A 24,625-nucleotide genomic window follows, 5' to 3' on the forward strand; every position below is an offset into this window, starting at 1 on the left:
TGTACACATGCAGAACATATATTTAACTATTGGGATCCCAATTTTCTATATTGGGAGATTTTTCTTTATATTTTTTACCTTTCAATAAAGTAGATCTTTAGAAATCAGAATTCCTGAGATTCCAGTACTGTCAAATTTGCGTTCTTGGGAATACTGAGGTTTAACATTGACTCCTTCAAATGAATGCTGGGTGAACTTGTCTAAACTCCTGTTCCTCTCATTCAGTTTCTCCCTCTGTGAAGCAGAGGCAATGGCACTCCCTCCTTTTAAAATTCTTAAGGTTTGGGAAAGGTTTTCAGAGTAGTCAAATAATTTAACACCCTTAGGTAAAATGTGCTCTCAAATTGTATTTCTAACCATGGAAATGAAGATTAGTCTCTTCATTTTTTTTCTTAGTTGGAATGGCCACTGGGAGATTCTGCTAAACTAAAAGATTTTTTTAAACATAGTGCTGTTCAGGGGTGTTCTGATTCGATTACCTTTCTTCTAACTCAAGGGTGAGTTTCAGAGACTCTGGTTCACACAAGACGGGGCAACTTCCATCGTGTCCTGCTCAGAGGAGGCACCTCACACTCGTCTCGTCTTGTGAATAACTGCACAACTGGTCATGAGGAATGCTAGGGGGTGGCCTGTCATGGGAGCCCACCTTGCACTTATTCAATGCCAATATCCATCTGGAGCCTTGACAGGGCTGTGTTTACGTCTGCCTTTCACAGAAATTGGTATTCCTCTCATCTTTTATTTCAACAGTTACAGTTAAACTACACCTTGATGAACTACCCGTGTGTATTCTCCCCAGTTTCCGGCCCACCTCCCTCCACAACCCTCCCACAAACTGAAATGGAAGCCGGGCTGTGAAACATGAAACGGGCTGTTATAAAACTGTATTTTATAGTTGCAGCACGTAACAGTTGAAGACATGTTTACGTAGCTGAGGAGACAGAAACACCAGTCTTCCCACTCCAGAGTTTACCTAACTTCCTTCAGGACTAAGGGTAGAGCTGTAGATCATAATGTATCCCTTGGGGAGATAAAGAGGAAGAGAAAGAGTTAAATGCTGCTTTTGATGAAGTCTGCATGCTAAGAAATGAATGGCAAAAAAGCTTCCGGGTTTTTTTTTTTTTTGAGATGGAGTCTTGCTCTGTTGCCAGGCTGAAGTGCAGTGGTGTGATCTCGTCTCACTGCAACCTGCGCCTCCCAGGTTCAAGCGATTCTCCTGCCTCAGCCTCCCAAGTAGCTGGGATTACAGGCACAGGCCACCACGCCTGGCTCCTGGCTAATTTTTGTATTTTTAGTAGAGACGGGGTTTTACCGTGTTGGCCAGGATGTTCTCGATCTCCTAACCTTGTGATCTGCCTGCCTTGGCCTCCCAAAGTGCTGGGATTACAGGCGTGAGCCACCGCACCTGGCCCTGCTTCTGTTTGTTAAATGCCGTGAGCAAACATTCCATTTTAGGGACTCAGCAGCAAGAAGGCCTCTGTGACTGAGGCCTCGATGGAGGGAGTGTGAGACGTCCTCAGTGACTTCACCGTCCTCTCTTCTTGACTCCTTTGCTTCAGGCTGCCTCCTGCTATCACCCCTTTGGTTCCAGCCCTGCTGGCTGCTGAAGTGCTCTGGCTTGGAGATTTGTGGTTGGGTGGGTGAAGGTCTTCTGCTTCGTGTCTGCCTGTTTTCTGGTTTCCCCTTCCTGCCTCTCCCTTTCTCCCCTTCCTCCATTCCCTTCCTCTCCTTCACCATGTCTCTTTCTCCTTCACCAGTCGGTGAGTGCCAGTCATGTGCTAGGCCCCACTTAGATCCAGAGGGTCTTAGGAGAACCCCCCTCCTTCCAGGAGAACCTCGCATCACGACATTCCTTAGAGTGAGGCTGACTCAGCTTGGACTATGCAGAAGTTAGGACACACGGAGAAATCTGGCTGTGGTGGTTTCACCCATCTGCATTTTGGTAGGCCCCACCTTTCAGGTATAGGGCTGGGTGGTGAAGGGGCCCAGTGAAGCCCGGGGCCACGTGTTCCTTAAAGTTGCAAATGCACACCTGCAACATTTAGTGGCATTTCTGATAACTCACTGTGTAAGGCTGTTTTGTGCTTGCAGCAGAATTTCTCCTCTGGTTTCCGACATAAGAATATCATCCATTGCCCGGTGCAGGAGCAGGAATGGAGAGACAAGAGGCCAGGGTGGGTCTGAGGCTGTTCTCCAGTCACTTCAGGCTTGGCTCACAGCCCGACTTCCTGCCCCGCAGCCTCCTGCCCCTGTCGCCAGAACGGCTGAGCCTGCTGATGACAAAGCCACAGCTCATAGGCTGACAATTTTGTCTGGATTTCTATCAAGGCCGGGGGTGCAGTCAATAGCACATGCAGGAAATTTTAAAAGATCAAGAGCAGCTAACAACAAAATCCACTCTGGGATGTTTTTAACCAAACAATCAAGGATTCAGTGCTTTCCGGGGGTGAGGACCAAAACGGAGCAGGACCGGCAGCCAGCATCACCTCTTCCATCTTCCGTCTGTCCTGAACCACCCTAAAAATAGCGCCTGGACCTCACACCATCCGTGCTTTTGTTATTTACCCTCTTTGGTCTTTTGAAAAACATCTTTCTCGGGGCTGAGAGTCTCCCATCATTTGTGCTTATAGAGTCCTTTCTTCTGAAGTGGTGAACGTGCCTATCCTCATTTCTGGGAAGTGAGTGACAGGACTTCTGTGAGGGGAAAGTGGCTTCAGCTGGGTTACAGAGGCAGGTGGTGGAAGAGTGAGGTGAGAGTGCCAGCGCTTCTGGGGACAGAGCATGTGCTGGCTCAGTGGCTCTCTGACTCTTCCTAAGAAAGAACAGTGCCCTCCTTGCCCTTCTCTACGCAAAGCCCTCACCAGGCTTCCCTCTGAACCACACCTTTCTTATGAGGACCTCTGGGAAGCTGAACCAGACCCACAGTGCCTCTAGCCCCTCCTTCAAGTACACTCCCAGGTGCCTGCCTCTGGCACATCTCAGGAGGGCAGGGGCCGAGCCTCTGCTCCATTTTAAATGCCTGCAGACCTAGGACAGCTGACCTGCAACCCCGGCAGACATCAGTCTGCGGCTTTCGAGGCCGGCTTTCCCTTTCTCGGCTTCCCCGTGGGCTCTGGCCAGTCTTGTCATTTTGCCATGCTTCAGTTAATTCATCTGAATTGCGGTAAGATAGTGCACAGAGAATTGTGAGTGGTGACAAAGGGACCCACAGAAGTCGTCTCCCAAAACTGGAAGTTCCATGGATGTGGGATAACCATGCTATGTCCATCTTCCTCGTAGGAGCAACCAAGTGAAAAGCCATGGCTGAGTGAGATCACCACTAAGTGGGATTTGTCCACCACTGGTACCAGCTTCAGAACACTGATCACAACCGGGGGAGGGTGGCCAGTCCGGGAGGCCACACACTGCAGCTTTCCTTCAGGAAAAGCCCATGGCTCCATGGGTATAAATCAAATGTGAGTTGGCTGGATCACCTGAAGCAGAGGATCCAGTCTCACTCCTGCCCCACAGCCAGCTGGACACCCGCAGAGCCCCAGGCACCCCTAGCAGATGGCGAGCGTGTCCAGCTGCGCAGGCTGCAGCCTGGTGACTCGGGTGTCTGTGATCTGGTCTCGTGTTCTGAGCTGATCCCCATGCTCAGACCTCCGCCCCATGGCTGTGCATTCTGCTCACTGAGGTCTCTTCCCCAATGGTTGCAAGGAAAACACGAAAGGCAAGGATGGTGAGCATGATGAACATTTCCTGTGGGAGACAGAGTTGCAGGCATTCTCAGAAAAGGAGGGCGCTTTGGAAAGGGCTGGAGATGAAAGTGCAGCACAGTGGGAAGGAAAGCCAGTCTCCACGGAGACACGGGAGGGAAGTCAGCATGGAGAGGAGAAGCGAACAGGCCCGCTCCCAACATCACAGGCTGCCAAGAGCCCAGACACAGAGCAGAATAAGGAAACACTCGTGTGGGTGTCGGGGTTTGTCCTCATTTGCTTCATGCTGCTGCTCCCCAGCTTAATTGCTTCATAAATCTTGAACAATTTATGAACCTCCCCGAGCCCCAGTTTTGTCGTCCGTAAGATGGCTGTTAAATTACATACCTCTCCAGCAATAAGCAGATTTAATGAGAAAAAACATATAAAGAGTAACAACAAATATCATAAAACACCTTGGAGTATTTTTAAGGAAAATCAGTGTGATTGCAATCAAGAAAATTACAAAACTTTATTGGCATATAAAATATACACAAAAAATAACATACACATTTGAACAATATCATATTCCTGAATAAGATAACGACTGTTGTGAAAATATCAATTGTTCCTAGATTAATGCACACACTTAGTGTAGGTCATTTCAATATCCTCCTGGCTATTTTAGAAACAGAACAAATTCTGAAGTAACTGTGAAAATAATAACATGAGTGTTCAACATACATCTTTGAATAAAAGATTGGTTTTATAATTATTAATGTTATCAGGATACGATGCTCAAAACAATTTGGTCATTGTTCATGAATAGACAAATCAACGAAACAGAATAATTCAAAGACCTTGGCTCATGAATGAATAAGCTATATGGTTCATAAAGCAACACAAATACTCATAAATAAAAGTATTTTCCACAAATCACATGATAATAACATTCTTGCAGTTGGGGAGAAAGAGTGATTTAGTCCTAAACAAAAAGCAAATTTCAGATTAATTTAAAAGTTAAAATACAGAGCAACCAAAGGCGACAAAAGAAAAAAATTTCATCAAGTGTTTTGAGGATGGGTCTGCCCTTCATTCTGTGGCTCAGAAACTCAGTTTTTTTTAACCATCTCAGGGTTGAGTGAACTCCTGTACACTGATTTGAGTTGTCCAAATTCATAAAACCAAAGCATAAAATATAGTGCCTAATTAACTGACAGGGAGACATGGATCTGCCTGGGGGTCCTCTTCCCACGCCCACAGGGTACTATGGTGAGGGTGACATCAGAGCGGGGGAAAGGCTGCACCTGGGGCCGTGTGGGACCTGCAGGCTGCTGCACCCATCTGTCAAGCCTGAATTGCTGCACACACTCAGATCCAGCCAATGGCACTGCATTCCTTTATTTTCCCAGATGTCACAAAACCTGCTTGAGCACACTGTGCCAGTGTTGGTGGGCAGGCAGACGTCTTCACTGCAAGGTCAGCTCACCTTTAGGATCATGTGCGAAGTCCAGAGAGTGTTTGGTGAGCCTCCCTCTCTCCAAGAGGAGGACTCTGGTCCTTCAGTTCACAGGTGTTATAGCCGCAGGGTAGTGCTGGTCCCCAGCAGGCAAGGGGAGGCTTTGGGGTGACCCTTCCCCTGATGTGGTGGTCAGAGTCCCCCCACCGGCTCCTGGGGTACAGAGCCATGCTTATCTCTGCAGCTCCCTTCTCAGCCGTACCTCCGGAGGCCCTGTCCCACTGGAGCACATGTGTCCAGGCAGGCTTGGCACCCAGCCTTCTGGGGCAGTAACCATCACCCCTCTCTCAGATGCAACTTGTCCTCTTCCAACTCTTTTGTGCAAAATAGGGTGCATCCATCTGGTCCCTCTGGAAGAGAGAGGCCTGCCCATTGCCAAGTCATCCATAGGAGAGGACTGTGTAATTTGTTTTCTGAAATAAGACAGTTTTGAGTGAGATGGGGAAGGAGTTGTTACTGATGACACTGAGAAAACAGGAGTAAACAAGGGCTACCCAGCATCCCCCCAACACTCTAACTGGTATGACCACTTTTTCTGGGCTCCTCAGGCCAGCCCACCCTCTTCTGATGGTCACATTCTTCAGCTACTTTGGTGCCTTCAACACTGTTTCACTTTTGGCTGCCTCTACCCCTTCAGGGTAACGTCTCAAATTGTTCTACTCCCTGATTATGGGTCGGCTGTTACAGCAGAACTCTCAAAGGAAATCTTATTTCCAAGTTCCTGAGGGCATCTTGGGATGGTTGTCCATTCACTTCCTCTCCCTTGCCCCTTACTCCCCTACCCGTTGGGGAACTTTATCTTAACAAAACCATCTGAAATTGTACTATTATTTAAAATAATGCAGGAATAAAGCCCCAAGAGCAATGCAAATGTTCAATAGTAAGGAACTGTCCAAGTCAAGCTGACACTGTGGCAATGATTGGTTCATGTTTAGGAAGGTGATGATTTTGGAGAATTTGGCAACATGGAAATTGTATACGCTGTAATGGTTAGTGAAAAATTAGAAAGGACGCTATAGAGTTCAGTTGTAACACTTTGACCATAATTATATAAAAATAATAATAAACATATTAAGATGTCGGTGTGAAAACAATTGCCAGCATGGTAACAATAACTTTGCTTCAATTATGGGATTAGGGCTGATTTTTTTTCTCTCTCTTTTACTATTCTCCAATTTTTCTGGAATGTGGTTCACATAATGAAAACAATGCTCTCTCCCTCCCCTTCTGCAGGAATTAAATGAGGTAATGATTATAAAGTGCTTTTTCCTTTGTTTCTCCCCTCTCCATAATCCCATTGTGTCCTGACGACCTTGTCGTGAAAAAGAGGGAGAATGGGGCTTGGTTGGATTCTCTTGTTCCCAGGGCAAGGCTTTCTCTAGTTTTCTTCCTTGTCTTCAAACTGTGTCAACCTTGGGCCACAAATGAAATGCCCTCGACAACCCCAGTGGACTTATCTCAGGGATCTCTTGCACCTGCAAAGTGAAGGCCTCTGTATCCCTTCCACAAAAACTTCAACCCTGTCAAAAACAGCTTTGTTACGTGAAGTTTTATTGGGAAAGGAAGTGTCCCAAGAATTTCCTATAGCTGAGCCTGTTACAAAAGTTCACTCTGCCTCTCTGACACTCGCTCAGGTTTCTAACCGCCTTGGTGGTCCCCGCTCTCTCTCTGTGTGTGTTGAGCTGATTCCCTGCTCAGGTCTGAAGTGATTCTGGATTTTGCCTCATCTTGATCTGTGTTTTCCACTTTTTCAGTTTTACGTTCTTTTTTCTAGACCACTTGTGAAGAGGAAAGTTATTCCTCTTAAAGGTGAAACATCTTTCCACCCTAACTAATGAAGGCATCCCAGTACGACCTCTCCCAGGAGAGTCCTGGAGAAATGAATGGCCCCCGACAGTGCTAGGCATGGATCTGAGCTGGGGAGGGGCCAGCATTCTGTTCCCGAGGGAATCCTGAACATGGCTCTCATATTTTCTTCCACAAGCCAACTCAACCCAGAACATTGCCCTTAAAAACATTTCCTGCGTCTTAGGTAAACCCTGCATTCAGTATTCCAGAGACTTGGAAATACATCACCGATATTTATTTCAGCATCATTTGTAATATTGGACTATTGGACATGTTCTGATGTCCATTAAGAGGGATCTGGTTTAATAAAGTATGGTCCATCTAACAAGGCCCAGAGCAGTGTGTGCAGTAAGGTCTCATTTGTATTAAAATATATTTATATACTTATATAACTAGATGTGCATAGAATATTTCTGCAAAGATAGAGAAGAAAACAGTAACGTTCTCCTCTGGCAAAGACAACCAGAGGGACTGAAAGGCAGAGGGGAGAAGACCAATTATTTTATTTTATTTTGTATTTCTTTGGTTCCTTTGAATTTTGTATCAATTTATATATATATATATATATGTATATTTACTGGAAAAAAATGGAAACATATAACTAGTGGGCATGCTAAGAGACCTTTCCATTTGGGTGAATTACCTCTTAGGATTACAATTTTCTCATTTTCATGTATCTGCATTAAAAAGGGAAATAATTTCCATGCCTATATCTTTGGCAAGCCCTCTCACCCTACTTTATAAAATTGCTTCAGGCTGCTGCAAACATATTCAAGGTTTGCTTTCTTTATTTTTCAGCTCCTCACTCTCTTGGGAGCCACTTCAGAAATTTTCTGGCCAAGAGTTCACCCCACCCCTCCTGGTCCCACCTGCAAGGGGTGGCAAGAAATCTAAAACATAAATACTGGAAAACTGATTTTTGATAAGAACGTAAGACATAATATGTATATAAACTTTAGCTCTTGCAAGAGGTGTGTCGAGTATGCTGGGTGTTGAGCGATAAGGAGGGTGCAGCTTTCAGCAGCAGAGTTAAGGTGATCTAAAATCGCTCACACGCAGATGGAGGAATTAATAAGCAGAGGGTGTAAGTTATGAGTTGCTCCTCCACAATCAGATGCAAGAAGCATCACATTTCTTTATTTTTCCAAATCAGATTACACCTGGCTCCGAGCATCTGCTCCCTAGGGTTAAGAAGAAACACGATGCTGGCTGTTCTCATCTAATTGAAGTCCTTCCTCTTCAATTAGATCATGCAGGGATCCTGGAGCCTGAGAGCCCTGGAAACGGGCAGGAGCTGCTCCTCAGCCTGTGATCAGCATCACAGCTACTGCTGTGTCCTCTTGGCTTCATGATTCCATCATCTTTAGGGCTCTGTGGCTCAGGGCCACAGAAATGCCACTCATACCACATTGTTCTTGGCCAGAAGGAGGGTTTCCCCCTTGGCTCAGAAGCAGCAGAGGGTAATTTCCAGCTTCCATGCAGCTGTGAAGGACTGGCTCCCCACTCTCTAAAGCCCTAATTACCCCCAGACCTTGGTTTGGATGGGGACAGGTTCCCAGGGCTCACCTGCTCTTTCCTGCCTGCCCCGGGCATCTTCCCAGTCTTGAAAACACCATTCTCCCTCTTCTGCTTGTTCACAAACACAGAGACTTCTCTGGATGGTTTAGCTTTCTAGAGCAAAAGTTTGCGTGTTCAGGGCTGTGGTCCAACTCCTGAGATTTGGGAATTGGGTGTTCAGGGTCTCAGGAAAACAGTGGTCGCTTCTCTGAGCAGCACGTTGAGGCTTTCCCTGGTGAGCCGAGGGCAGCAGCACTGACTGCATAAATGGCCGTGCTGTGTTCTCCCTGACCCGCCTCCATACACGCACCTCTCTAAACATAAAAACAGTGACTTCAGTTCTCTTCTCTCACCAGAAGCTCTCACCATTAGAGGGAAAAATGGGCAGTCTCCAGCCTACATCATTTCCTTCATCTCCCTCTGCTGGATCTCCAAGCTCAGCCATCCTGAACCTTGTGGGGACCGTAGCTCCTGAGCTTCCACAATTGCAGGCCAGCCTGCAAACAGCAGGTTTGATGCCTCGCCCTTGGGGCAGCAGCTGCCCTTAACTGGGCTTATTCTTTCTGCCCCAGAGAATGTAGATGCAGGAGGACACTTTGAAAGCTTTCATTCAGCACTTTGTAATATATGATTCCACCCGAGGTTCGCAGAGTCTGTAGAAAAGTGATTCTCAAACGTTGATTGTGTTAAAAGATCCTCTACCTGGGCTCCTTCAAAAACACATTGCCTGAGAGACTGAGACCATTGGCTGCCTGAAAGAAATGGACTGGACTCACAGTGAATTCTAACATAGCTGGTCCCTTGAGTTGTCATTGAGAAATAATCCTTCCAAAATGACAAGTCCACCTGAGATTTACCGTGTCACCTGAAATCCACGCTCACTTTTCCAGTGGTGTATTGATTACCAAACAGGAGAAAGCAGGGCCTTGCTGTGCACTAATTAGCTCCAATACCCTAGGCTGTCACCAGGTGGTGGGGTGCCTGTTTGCTGCTGTCTACCTTGCTACCTGTGGCATCACCAGCAACTCCTCGGGAGGTTGAGTCCCCAGTTCCTTGCAGAGAGGATGGGTGGAGACACTAAATGCTTGGTTGATGGCTGGGAGTATGGGCTGAGGGCAGGTGGATGCATAGATAAAGGAATAACTGTAAGTTTAACTGAATATTGGAAAAACAAAAGGACAATAGAATTCTGAAGTATTCTGAAGAAAACTTTAAAGATCGTTGGCCTACGTAGTTGTGATTTGCTTACAAATTTTAAATTTTTTTAGATGACAAAGAGTGATACATATTCGAAGTATCAATTTATGTGATAGAGATATATACATAAAAATCATGTCCACCTGTCCATACTACTCAAAGCAATATACAGATTCAGTGCAATCCTATAAAATTGTAGTGACATTTTCATAGAAATCAAAAAAATTCTTAAATTTTATGCAATGACAAAAGATCTTGAATAACCAAAACTATCTTGAGAAAGAAAAACAAAGTTGGAGGCATTACACTTCTGGGTTGCAAATTATATTACAAAGCAGTAATAATCAAACAGTATGGTATAAAAACACTCATACTGTATGTACCAATGGAACAGAACAAAGAGTCCAGAAATAAGCCCAAGTATACAGGGTCAACTAATCTTTGACAAGGCCACCCAGAAGATAAGATGGGGAAAAGATAACATCTTCAATAAATGGTGTTGGGAAAATTGGATGTCCACATGTGAAAGAATGAAACTGGATCTTTATCTTACACCCTTCACAAAAATCAACTTAAAATTGATTAAAGACCTAAATATAAGGTGTCAAACCATAAAATTCCTGGAAGAAAACACAGAAGAAAACTCCTTGATATTGTCTTTGGCAATGGATCTTTTTTTCTTTTTTTTTTTTTTTTTTTTTTTTTTTAATGTGACTCCAAAAGCACAGGCACACAAAAGCAAAACAAACAAAGACTACATCAAACTAAAAGTCTTCTGCACAGCAAAGGAAACAATTAACAAACTGAAAAGGCAACCAACGGAGTGGGAGAAAATATTTGTGAGCCACATATCGGATAAGGACTAAAATCGCCGTGGAGCTCATACAACTGAATAGCAAAAAAAAAAATGAAAACAAAAACAAAACAAAACAAAGAAAAACAAAAACCAAAAAACAAATAACCTAATTAAAAAACGGGCAAATGGCCTGAAAAGATACTCCTCCAAAGAAGACAAAAAAAAAAAAAAAAAAAAAAAAAAAAAAAAAAAAAAAACACCAAAGGGTATATGAAAAGGTCCTCAACATCACCAATGATTGGGGAAATGCAAATTAAAACCACAATGAAGTATCATCCTACAGCTGTTAGGATGGCTATTGTAAAAATGACAAGAGAATAACCAGTGTTGATGTGAATAACCAGTAAGAATAACCAGTGTTGATGAAGGCACAGAGAAACGGGAATCCTTGTACCCTGTTGGTGGGAATGTAGATTTGTGCAGCCATTATAGAAAACAGTAGGGAGGTTCCTAAAAAAAATAAAAATGGAACTTCCATACGAACCAGCAATCCCTCTTTTGGGTATATACTCAAATAAAATCACCACGTTGTAAAGATATCTGTACTACCATATTCATTGCACCATTACTCACAATAGTCAAGATATGGAAACAAGCCGTGTCCATCAATGGATAACTGGATAAAGAAAATGTGGTAGGTATACACAATGGAACGTTATTCAGCCTTTAAAAAGAGGAAAATCTTGCCATGTATGGTAACATGGGTGAAACTAGGGGACATTATGCTAAATGAAACAAGCCAGACAGAGAAAGAAAAATATGGCATGATCTCACTTAGATATAGAGTCTAAAAAAGAAAAACCATGAATATGTAGAAACAGAGTAGAAGGGTGGTTACCAGAGGTGGAAGCAGGCGTGGGGGAAGTGGGGAGATATAGGTCAAAGGGTATAAACTTGCTCTTATGTGGAATGATAAGTCTAGAGACCTAATGTACAGCAAGTGGACTAGAGTTGAATCTGTTGTGTTGTATATTGAAAATTTGCTGGAGTAGATTTTAGGTGCTCTTGTCACATACATACACACAAAAGAAAATGTAACTATGTGAGATGATTGGTGGATATGTTAACCTACTTGGCTGTAGTAACCATTTCACTATAAATACGTAATATCAAAGCATCATGCTGTATTCCTTAAATACATACAATTTAAAAAATAAGGAAAAAGCATAATGCCCACATCCCCAAACCCACAGAACAGAGCTAACTGTTGGTATGTATCCTTCCACATTTTTCTTAGCAGTCATAAAACTTATATGAGCAAATGCAAAGGATGTTTTCTTTCCTTAAAAAAAACCCCACCAAAACAAAATTAAGGACTTACTATTTCATTTGTTTTGCAGATTTGCCTCTGTGCCCCCAAATACATCCTGGACATCTCTGTAGGTCAATTCAAATAGATCTGGTATATTCTTTTAAAATTATTTCATAATACTCCATGATATGAGTATTCTGTAACTTAGTCTTCCTGAGCCTCTTCCCTTCCTTCTTTCTCTTTTCTTTCTTCCTCTTCCTCTACTTTTTTTTCCCCCTTTTCTCTCCTTTTCCTTCCTTTCTCTTCTCCTCCTCTTTCTTCTGGTCTATACAAATAACTGTGTAAAAAAATCCCTGCATCATTTGAGCACCACTGCTAGTCCAAATGGTGACAGTTAGAAAAGGCATCCCCAAGACATTTTACCGCCAGAAAACTCTTATAAAATATATACAGATCCATGATGACTAACGGGAAAATGATGCACCTTAGAGTTCACAGTTGCAAAATTTTATGCAGCAATCCTCGCATACTAAAACCATTATTTATGTAAGATCAGATTCCCGGTCAATGTAGATACATACTTTAACTTTTAGTGGTTTCTGCCAAATCATATTCCAAAAAAGTTGTAATACTACAGTGTATGCAATACACTGCCCACACCCTCAATAATATGAATTTCTATCTGAAGATAAAAACTTTCAAAAATAGCTTTATTGTTTATTGTGTAATGAAATAAGCTCATTGCTAAAAATCCCCAGAGTCCTAATAGCCTAAGATGGTCATTGTTAACTCTCAGATTAGCATTTTTTCAGCTATTTCTTTATGCCTCTTGAAATAGATGTCAATACTTTTTCCTGACTGGCATTGGACTAAAACAACTGTTCTTCGATCTACTCTTTAAGCTTAACGCTATTGGGAGCCCCTTTGTGGGCCAACAAATGGAGACGTGCGCCATCATTTTCTGGGGAACATGCATTGTGTTCCACTCTCACATTCTGGGTGTAGATGCAACATTACTTAGCCTCACTTTGGGGGGTTTATGCATTTGGACACATTTTCACTTTCCTGGATTCTTGAAATATGTTGTGATGTGTGATCTGATTCCAGATATCACTAATTTGTGTCTTCTCTTTTTTTTTCCTCATCAGTCTGAATAGGGGTTTATAAATTTAATTGGTCTTCCATAAGATCCCACTTTTGACTTTATTAATTTCCTATATTGTTTTTCTTTTTTCTGTTTTATTGACATCCACTCTGATCTTTATTATTATTCCTTGTCTTCTGCTTATTTGGAGTTTCTTTAAAATAACACCAAAATATTGTCTTTAATATTTTTTCTAATTTATTTATTTTTTAAACTGACAAAATTGTATATGGTTACTGTATACAATATGCATTTTGAAATATTTTACTGGTTTCTTAAAGTGGAAGCTGAGGTTATTGATTTGAGACCTTTCTTTTCTAATACAGGCATTTAGTGCTATAAAATCATACTTTAGCTGCATATCTAATAGGTTGCATTTTCATTTATAACTACTTCAAAATACTTTCTAATTTCTGTTTTAATTCCTTCTTTGATCCCTGAATTATTTAAAAGTGTGTTACTTATTTTTTTCTACATAATTGGGGATTTTTAAAGATACCTTTATTTTACTGATTTCTAAATTAGCTCCATGTGGTCAGAGAACGTGCTTTGTATGACTTGTATGGTTTTACATTCACTGAGACTTTATGGCTAAGAGTATGCCTTGGCAAATGTTCTGGGTACACCTGAAAAGGATGTGCATGCTTGTCAGGTAGAGTGTTCTATCAGTGTCAACCAGGTTAAAGCTGATAGATAATTTCGTTCAAATCTGTGTTCTTACTGATTTTCTTTCTACTTGTTCTATTAGTTATTGAGATAGGGACTTGCAAATCTTAGATTCTAACTGTGACATTTTCTATTTCTCTTTACAGTTCTATTAGCAGTTTTTGCTTCATGTATCTTGAAGCTGTGTTATTAGTTGGTGGTTCATCCACATTTGGATGACTTACCTATCTTAGAATGTATTTCTCTTGCCATAGACACATGACAGCTGTGAGTAATAGAGCTCTTGAGTCCTACTTTCCTCAAATCTCGATTGTTTCATTGCATTCCAGTAAGAAGAAAATGCTGAGGAGAGTATGATAGTCAGCTAATAGTTTTCCTTTTAGGATACTGGCTTTCACTTTCTCAAAGTATCTGTGGTTCTTTGTTGGACAAATCTTAGTGTATTTCATCCTATATTCTTTTTATCAGGGTATAATAAACCTTTGAATTATATTTATTTTTTCTTTCACTGTAGAAAAAATCCTAGTTCAATTTTATGTCTTACAATTTTTTCTAGTCTCTTCTTTAGGTATATAATTATTTTTATGTTAAATTTCCAGTTTTCTGTTTGTCTCTGTTATTTTCACCTTTGTCACTTTTATTTCTTTATTTATGTTCCTTTGTCTTTCTTGACATTATTTTCTTCTTTGTTTTCCTGGAGTAATTCTCCTACAGTGTTCACTTCAGCTATCTTTTGCATCCTGCATGCTTTTCTGCCCTCCTTTCTATTTCTGCTTCTCCTCCTCTCCTACTCATCCTCTATTTCCTTCTCTTCTCTCTACTTTTTTTCCTTCTTTAGTTCAAATTTCACTTCATATTGAATGATGTGATTTTAAATACACTTTTGACCCTTGAACAAAATAGATTTGAACTACAGGGGTCCACTTATATGTGGATTTATTTTTTAACCAAAGGCAGATCTTAAAATATAATATTGGCAGAATGTGAAACTTGATTTCATGGAAGGCCGACTTTTCCTAGAAGCAAGTTCTGCAGGGCTGACGGTGCAGACCTGAGTATGTGCTGATTTTTGTATACATGGCGGGTCCTGGAACCAATTCTCTCCCACTGTGTACACCGAGGAATGACTATATTCACCTTTAAATAGGGTCAGTTCTGTTTGAATTTGATAACCAAAATAATGTGAGTAGAATTTCCTTGATTCCCCACCTTTTTTACCTAACCATCACTTTGAGCGTCTCCTTAGGATATAAGTTAAATGAATGTGTTAGACCTTGTGTTTGGGCATACAGCATGCTGAGCAAGGGAGGGAACCTAGAGCTTTGATTCTACTTCAGTTGAGAACCAGGGAGGCAACCACAAAGATGCTAGCTAAGTGTTTGCTGAATGAGTGGGCGAACCACTGAATGCCTTCCTGACCTGTCTCACAGAGAAGTGCGAGGTTAGGTGAGAAGACTAAAGCCACTTCAAGACATGGAATCAACCCTGGTGCCCATCAAGGGTGGATTGGATGAAAAAAATGTGGTACACATACACCATGGAATACTGCAGCCATAAAATAGAAAGCGATCATGTTTTCTGCAGCAACTTGGGTACAGCCAGACGCTATTATCCTAAGTGAATTAATGTAGAAGCAGAAAACCAAATACCAACCAAGAACCAAATGCATTTCTCACTCATAAGTGGGAGCTAAACATTGGCTACACATGGACATAAAGATGGGAACAATAAACACTGAGAATTCCAAAAGCAGGGAGGGTTGAAAAACTACCTGTCGGGTACTATGTTCACTTGGGCGGCAGGTTCATTAGAAGCCCAAATCTCAGCATCATGCAATATACCCATGTAACGAAACTGCACAAGTACTTCCCAATCTAACATAAAATAAAATTAAAAATCCAAATTAACAACAATAAAAAAGCCACTTTGAGCATTACCAACTACTACACACACACTGAGCTGAGGTTCTTAGAGTCAGTGAAGGTGGTCACTGCAGGGCAGTGCTTTCTGGTAAAACATCCCACTTTCTCTGAGACACCACACTTTTTATCCAAAAGAAATTGTGCCATGTGCACTTGGGCTCTGTTGCATGGCTGCAGAACAATGACAGTTATTACAAATTAGAAGTCTGTGGTCATGACCAAATTCCTGGGATGGGTGACTCCATGGCCCAGACAGACAATGTCTGCCCTTCAGAGTGCAGACTGGGGAGGGAAGTCCCCAGGCAGTGCTGCCACTGATGCAATACATCTGTGCTGGGCACTCAGTAAAAAGCTCTCCTTTCCCAAACATTTTCTACGCTGCTGTGTGGGAGTAGATCCCATGAGGTACATTAAACTGTGCTCTGCTGAGAGGCCCACGCCTCCCAGCAGCTTCCAGAGATGGGCAGTGTGTGATTTGGGGAGGTCACCGGGTCTGCTATCACTCTTGTTCCCTCTGCACTGTGACATTTTATGGAGAATTCACACTCAGGCATGTCAGAGCTAAATGGCGACAGGCTGATCTGGTGTCACTGAGAATGCTCTGGATTCTTTACTGCTGCAGACTTGCACATGTGAGAGATAGCTCAGACTCCCAGGCTCCCAGCTTGGCCCTTTTCTGTGCCGGACTGCAGACAGCAACCCCTCCCTTTCAGCTGCTCCTTTTGGAGCAAAGTCTTTGCCTTCATTCTGTTTTCTTGTAACTGTTCTCGGAGCTTGGTTGAACCTCTAGTGTTAACACTCATTTGCTACTTTATCTGGCCCATGATCCTGTGTTTCTGAAGACTAAATAAATCAACAGAAAAGGGACCCACACATTATTTGCATGTAATAGATGTGAAATTTGCATCACTGAAATTGGGCTTGAATTGGCTAAGCAAGCTTCAATAAAAACTTAAGACTTCTGGGATGTGCAGAATACAGAAAGTGGATCGTTATCTAGCTCACAACTCCTGCAGGGTGTGAGTGGTGCTCAGCCACTCCACTCCAGGCCATGGCTGATTGATTCTAGGGAGAGGAGCCTGAGCCAAGCTCAGCCAATCACATTCTCACTCTCAGGACTATGAAAACCTGAGATTGAAGCGCAGTCATCTTAGGGCAGAGCCCCAGACCTAAGGCCCCCTGGCCTCTCTACAGTTGACATTCTCAGCCTCTCCTCCAAGGTCCTCTCATTTCTGCTATAGCCCTTCACTCTTGCCCCTTAACATCTAGGCCTCTAGACTCAAGAGCCTAAAGACTGTTGTAACCATGCCTTTGCTGCTGGCCACCCTTGTTGGACATGTCCTCATATCTTGTCTATGACACAGCTCAGCCAACATGCCCAGAACCCAGGCCTCTAAACTCATTGTCTCAGGATACTCAGACTCTACTTTCACCCTTTTTGTAGGCCACAAAACTGGTTACGGAAACAAAATGAAGATGAAGATATATGGGATATCTGCATTTTTGAAGTCTAACTAATTTGACCATAGAAACCTCCCATCTGGTGGGCTCAAAAATATGTCTAAAGATTTTAGAATTATTATCCAGACCCAAGATGCATGCACTCAGTTGATCAATTTAATAATGATTATAATTTCAAGTGAATGCTTGGTTTTATGATGGGAAGTAAACAAAATATAGAAATTGATTCACTCTCAAGGAATTTAAAGTAGACAACACTGATTGACTTATTCATTGAATGAGTAATTATTTAATTTATTTAATGGCCATCTATTCATTCAACAAAAGTTTATTGAAAATAAGCTCATGGCAGGGCATGTTTTGGGGGAGTTCAGGGATGAGGAGTCCATCTTAATGACACATGTCAACATATGCTGCTAAACATGAGAAAAGGCTTCGCATGAGCCTGAAGAAGTACTTAACTTTAATACAGGCATTGCATTAGTTAGGGTTCTCTACAGGGACAGAACTATTATGATAGATGAATATATGAAGGGTAGTTTATTAGGAGAATTAACTCACAGGATCACAAGGTGAAGTCCCACAATGGCCATCTGCAAGCTGAGGAGCAAGGAAGCCAGTCCTCAAAAGTCGGGAAGCCGACAGTGCAGCCTTCAGTCTGTGGCCGAAGGCCTGAGAGCTCCTGGCAAATCACTGACATAAGTCAAAGAATACAAAGGCTGAAGAACTTGGAGTCTGGTGTTTGAGGGCAGAAAGCATCGAGCACGGGAGAAAGATGGAGGCTGGAAGACTCAGCAAATCAGTTTCTTCCAACTTCTTCTCCTTGCTTTATTCTAGCCACGTTGGTGGCTGATTAGATGATGTCCACCCAGACTGAGGGTGGGTCTGTCTCTCCCAGTCCACTGACTCAAATGTTAATCTCCTTTGGCACCACCCTCATAGACACCATCTCCCCACCCGGCTGCTGCAGGGAACAATGCTTTGCATCCTTCAATCCAATCAAATTGACACCCAATATTAACCATCACAGCTATGTGTGAAGGCAAGAAGACTAACTAGAAGTTTCTTGCAGTCAGGCAGGTAGATGATAATGATCTAGACTACAGAAATGGTAGTGAGCATGAACAGAAGATTAGTTTCCAAAGATATTTAAGAAGTAAGTGACTGGAAGGTATGGGGATAGAGGGGGAGGTGAGGGAGAGTCAAAGGTGAGGTCGTGTTGCTGACTTGTAGGGCTTGTTAGATGCTGATAGAGATAGAGAAGTAGTTTATGTGGGAAGATCGTTCTGTTTTCTGATATGGGTTTGTTAGACGTGAATGAAAATGTTGCGCGAGTCTGAGTTTTGGAGAGACATCTAGGTTGAGCATCCAACTGGAGAATCATTTTCTTCCTTTTTGTTTTTGTTCTCCAGCTTTATTTAAGTATCAGAAAATCATTTTCTTAAGAGGTGGTAATGGAATCCATGTAATTGAAAGAAATCAACAGAAAAAAAAATGATTCAGAAGAGAGGGGACTAGCCTAAGGACCACTGTGATACTGTGAAATATATATAGGTCTTCATCCTGTGTCCTGGCATACAACTCGTAAAACCCTTGGAATATCCAAAAACATGCTTTTCATGGGCAAATGATTGACTGATGTCTTCAGGATGAAGCCAATCACCAGAAAGATCAAAGCATAATTAGAGTATTGGGACTTTTCAGCCACATCCCACACTCCTGACCTTTGGGGAGGAGAGACTGGCAGAAGGTTGAGTCCATCACCAATAGCCAGTGATATAATCAGTCATGCCTATGTCATGAAGCTTCCATAAAAATCCCAAAAGACTGGGTTTGGAGAGCTTCTGGATATCTGAGCACATGGAAGTTCCTGGAAGGTGGTCGCTGGGGTGGGCATGGAAGCGTCTCATCCCTTCCCACATGCCTTGCCCTATGCATCTCTTCATCTGTATCCTTTAAAATATCTTTTGTAATAAACTGCTAAGCATAAGTGTGTCCCTGAGTTCTGCCAGCCATCCTAGCAAATTAACTAAACTGAGGAGGTGATCATGGGAAATCCAATTTATAGCCAGTTTGTCAGAAACACAAGTAAAATAACCTGGGGCTTATAATCACCATCGGAAGTCAGGGACAATCTTGTGGGACTGAGCCTTCACCGTGTGGGATCTGATGCTACCACTGGGGATAGAGTGTCAGAATCGAATTGGTGGACACATCGCTGGTGTCCACTGCTACAGGATTGGTTACTCGCCTGGTGTGCTGAAAAAATCCCCTACAGAACCTGGTGTCAGAAGTACTCTGCTTTGTGAGAGTACAGGAGAAACTAAGTTTGTTTTTTCCCTCAACATTATTACATTCAAAATATAAAAGAAAGCATGAGCAGAGGGATAAGAGAGATAACTAAAAGGGTATCAAAGGGGCAGGATAAAAGTTAGCGGAGGATGGGGTTAAGGGAGCCAAAGAGAGTCTTTGGATTAGAAGAAAGGAATCACCATTGAATGACACTGAAATGTGAAGGAAAACGTCTACCAAGTTCTCAGCTGATGACTTCTGTTTTCTCTGAGCAGCAGGAGAGAAAGTTTTCTGAGAATGCATTTCAGAGATTGGAGGGCAGGGCTTCTGGGCAGCTTTCCAGCAGGATGCAGGGCACAGAACAAGATCATTGTATGTAATGCACTTTGAAGAATATCTGGCGAGGATTACGCTCTCAGTAGACGCAGTGAGCTATCATAATGGCTCCAAATTGTTCAGTTTTGTGGTTTTTCTCTAAGTGATTAGCACCTGGGATGTAAGCACAAAACAGTTGGCAGATGATATGGTTTGGCTGTGTCCCCACCCAAATCTCAACTTGAATTATATCTCCCAGAATTCCCACGTGTTGTGAGAGGGACCCAGGGGCAGGTAATTGAATCATGGGGGCTGGTCTTTCCTGTGCTATTCTCATGATAGTGAACAAGTCTCATGAGATCTGACGGGTTTACCAGGGGTTTCCACTTTTGCTTCTTCCCCACTTTTTCTTGCCACTGCCGTGTAAGAAGTGCCTTTTGCCTCCATTCTGAGGCCTCCCCAGCCATGTGGAACTGTGGGTCCAATTAAACCTGTTTTTCTTCCCAGTCTCAAGTATGTCTTTATCAGCAACGTGAAAATGGACTAATATAGCAGTTTTATTAATTCTGAGGGGATTTTTTTCAAGAAATGAGATAGGAAAATAAGGGGATTATGGAAATTGGCAAGTGTGAAAGAAATATTGTTCTCTGGAATCTTAACTGAGTTAAAAAAACCAACAAATAAAAGACAAGAGGAGGCTGCTAGATAACAAGAAAGGAGATGGTTCCCAAGCCAGAAAGTGTCGATGATGCTAAGCCTTTGGTGCAGAAGGACTGATTGAAAGGACTGAGGGAAGGTTGAGGAAAAGAGAGGGATGTCTACATTTGGACTCATGAATACAGCAGTCATGGGTGATGACAGTGTTCTAGGAAGCACCAGAGGCAAGCTGACAAAGTGGAATGGAGGCGAAGGCACTGGAAATGAGCTGATAGAGGGACTGAGAACTCAAGGTGTAGGACTTGAACATCAAATTCAGTGGTAGTTAGGAATGGGTAACTGACTTGGCCTGGTGTAATAGTCAGGTTCTCCAGAGAAACACAAGCATCTAGGAGATATATGTACACATATAGGTAAAGTTATTATGAGAACTAGCTCACATGACTGTGGAGGCTGAGAAGTCCCTTGATGTGCCATCTGCATGCTGAAGAGCCAGGAAAGCCTATGGTGCAATTCAGTCTGGGCCCAGAGGGCCAGGAGCCAGGAGCACTGATGTCTGAGGGCGGGAGAGGGTGGGAGTCCTGGCTTGAACAGTAGACAATGCCCTTCCTCCTCATTTCTGTCCCATTTGGGCACTCAACAGAGTGGCTGGCTGGTGCCTGCTCAGGCTGGTCAAGAGGCTCTGCTTACTCAGCCCACCAATTCAAACACTAATCTTCTCCAAACACAGCCTCACAGGTACCCCCAGAAATAACGTGTTACCAGCTACCTGGGCATCCCTTAATCCAGTCAAATTGACACCTAAAATTAAATGACTACACCTGGCTTCCCCAGAAGGCATGGCCAGAAAGGGAGGCAGGAGTGAAAGTGCTGTCCAGGGCACAGGAGCAAGGCGGGGGTGTGAAGCAGGGAAAGAAGAAGAGCTGTGCAAAGTCTGTCATTGTGTCAGTCACTGCAGCAGGCAACTGTGTGCTTGATCCCAGGGACAGCGAAGGAGCCATGTGACAGGGGTCTCGGGGACTTTTCTACAGAAGAGAAAGGGGGAAATGTTTACCCACCAGCTCCCATTCCCCATTGGTCAAAGAGCCCCACATAGGGTGTGACCCTCCTAAACTCTGGGTTGTGTACCTGTGGGCACTAAGCAGGTTCACAGGGAAAGCCTGGGGCAGAAGACCAGAGGCACATGGCATGGAGTTGAGGGTGGCTGTCCCACAGAGCATAGCTGGAATGAGTGGCAGGTGCAGCTGAGGGCATTTGACGGGGTGCCCCAGAGATGCTCCATGGAGTCCACCCAGGGACAGTCATGCTCACTAACGTTATCTGTTAAATCCAATCTGCCACAGCATCAGTTTCAAGGCAGTGGCTGGCTATAACCTCTGCAAACATTTAACTTAAAAGTATCAGTGAAACAAGCTCCTGTCTCCACTAGTGCAGATGGCTGTGTGGCAATAACCGGTGTTCACAGACTTCTCCACCTCCGTATCTGGATGTCCCCCACCCCAGCCAGTGCTTGGGCTGATCTGGGTAACTTCTGGGTTTGGGACCTTTGATCTTCTTACCCAGAATATCTAAGGCCTTGGTTGTCTTGCCCTTGTCAGGGGGCAGGGGCTGCAGTTGCCTGTTCACCATCCTCACTGGATGTGGAGGCCCCAAGGGAAACCCCAGGAAATCACCGCACTCCATATAAGACTCCTTCTTGAATCCATTAGGAAGTGGAAACTCTAGCTCTTCACAGCCATCGGGATCCAGGCCCTTCACCAGTTCCCTCTTGCCTGCTGGTTCACTGGCATCTGTGGGGTGAAGGTGACTGGGTGAGAATCACGAATTTAAGCTGAGCAGATGCCCTGTTGTGCTCACTTAGTGGAAGCTTTTCCCTCCACCCTCTCTGCCACCCCTAACCCAGGGCCTCCGATCAGCCCAAACCTAAGGTTGCTGTGGCAGGAAGCACACATTCCCCAGGGATCATGGGGGTGACCAGAGGGTTGGGCTTACTTCCACCCCTTACTTACCTTGCCCGACCTTCCAGTCGGCTTCTCCCAGGCTCCTCCCCAGCCAGCCCTGCCCCTTGGCTCCTCCAGGAGTCTGTGCGGGCACACACCTCAGGTGCCTTCTCCATACAGATTGGTTGACCTCCAGTGCGGCCGCAGCTCTGCCAACAACGAGGAATTTCCTTCACTTTCATCCTCCAGGGACTTCTGAGTGGCAGGCGTGGGCAGTCTACTTTTGATGGTTGGTGCTGATGCACAGGGCTGCCCTATGTGGCCCAGGCCTAGTTCCGTCCCCCTGGCAGCTGATTGCAGGGAAGCCCTGGAGTCTGCCGATGCCAGCTGAGAGCAAGGTATCAGTGCAATAGGCAGGGGCGCGGGAGCCTCGGCCATCTGTGCACATCATTTTCTCTTCCCCTGGGTCTGCATGGGCTGAATCTTGAGCATCCTAGTTCCTGTGTGCAAAGGATTGTTGTCGTACCTACCCAAACTTACGGCACAGGGGGCATCTGACTGCATGCAGCCCTGCCCAGGAGCTCCTGTGGACCAGGGACCAGTGTTGTGCCTGGAGCTGCTCTTCAAATGTGAGTAATTCCTGCCACAGAAGGGGCAGCCCTACCCAGATCCCCAGGGGCCCATGCTGCAGCTCTGCTACTGGGGCTTTCCAGAGACTGGAGCAGAGGGGTGCTCCATTGGATGCTGTGTGGCCTAGGGGCAAACTGCACACAGCCGGGGCCTGCAGTAGAACCTTTTCTGGCTCTGAGCCCCACTCAGATTTGGCAGTTGACTAGATCACATGATAAACAGATCAGATCAGTACTTCCAGGTGTGATTTATATGGCATCAGAAATCCACGAGGCCTGGCAAAAGCCAGATGCTGTCTTAGTGGTAGGGAGTACAAGGTGCAAAAGCATGTCTTTCACCCCAGAAGAAATGTCCCAGCATCACCCAGACCACCGGATGTATGAACTTAGCAGTGGGCAAAACCGCTTTGGGATCTGCTTCCACCTTCTGGACCACATGTGCTGTGAATACCAGTAGAGCATGTCATGCTTCCAGGTCAGAGGACTTGGGTTGCACTGGGTGCCTCTGAAAGGTCAATCAAGTTGTGATTTCCAGCATTAGGTTTCTCAAGGGACAATGCATTTATTTCTATCTGAAGAATGGGACTATTAACGCCTTCCCTACAATCCTCCTAGTGTTATTATGTGGGTCAAAAGAGGAAATACACAGGAAGCACTTTGTCGACTGTGAAGCATTGCTCAAATATTAAATGATTGATATTATTATCCTGTTCTAGATGTTTCATTGCTTTTGTGTGTAAAAATCCTGAACATGAAGAGAACAGGGCAAACAGGGGCATGCTCCCATCCAGATGAGCCTGTCCTCAAGCTTCCTCTATGTTTCAGCTGATGCCCTGGGATGGACAATTGAAGGTTGAAATGGAGCATTTCTAAGCCCTAATTATTTGGTTGGTAGTTCTCTTAGGTGGAGCTACACCTACTCAAGCTGTAACCAAACTCACCTTGAATGGAAAGATGGCCAAGCACTTCCTAAGTTCCATGTACGGCATGCGTGGCCTGCTCACTCCATGAAGCCGGCGGCCAGGTCAAGGCCCTTGGAGCAGACCTCTGAGGAGAAACCAAGGTGTCGTCCAGACACTCAGCAGCAGCGTACTATTTTGGGCTGGGAGCTTGATCTGGGATGGATCGGATTTTCCTGAGGTCTCATTTTTCCTTGAGTAGAAACTGTGCCCCAGAGCAAGCAAATTGACTTGGGCACAGATGACCAAGTGCTTGGATTTCTGGGAATGACAACTGGAGCATCACAACAGGTTAATGACAATGACACAGGAAGAGGCTCCAGGAGCAAAACCTGGTGGGGTTGGCTTCAGGAGTGAGTTCTGTCTGGCCTCCTCTGCTTTGTTGCAGGGCTGCACCAGAGTTGAAGATGGTCAGGGGGCCAAGCTGCTCCCCTGTGCACTGGCTTTCTGGGAGCAAAAGTATGCTGGAAATCCAAGCCTTCCTCTTGGCAGTGATTGAAGGAAATCACTAGAAATACAGCAGTATCCCTGGACACCCGAACAAGTGTGACTTATGGGATGCAATCTCAAAGCAACTTTTATTGTCAGTGTGCTGATTTTGATTTTTTCCTGGTCCTGGATAAAAACTCAGCAGTCCTTAAGTTTTATTAAAAAGAAAATTTAGAAATTAGAAATTAGAAAAATATTGAAGCACAATACTAGGGTAATGTGAGATTATGAAAGCACACAGAGAC

At 44.0% G+C, this 24,625-nt stretch overlaps 1 long non-coding RNA gene across 1 annotated transcript in view; it reads left to right on the top strand.

The window, feature by feature from the left end:
• The window catches only part of LOC108541966 (uncharacterized), a 36,014-nt gene extending 16,927 nt beyond the window's left edge, over positions 1-19,087 (top strand). The window contains exon 5 of the long non-coding RNA XR_001889134.1: positions 18,512-19,087. This is a non-coding gene — a long non-coding RNA (uncharacterized LOC108541966). The remainder of the gene's footprint in view (positions 1-18,511) is intronic.
• Positions 19,088-24,625: the final 5,538 nt, after the last annotated feature.

This window comes from Rhinopithecus bieti, unplaced genomic scaffold, assembly GCF_001698545.2.
Source record: "Rhinopithecus bieti isolate Rb0 unplaced genomic scaffold, ASM169854v2 scaffold_20310, whole genome shotgun sequence".
NCBI lineage: Eukaryota > Metazoa > Chordata > Mammalia > Primates > Cercopithecidae > Rhinopithecus > Rhinopithecus bieti.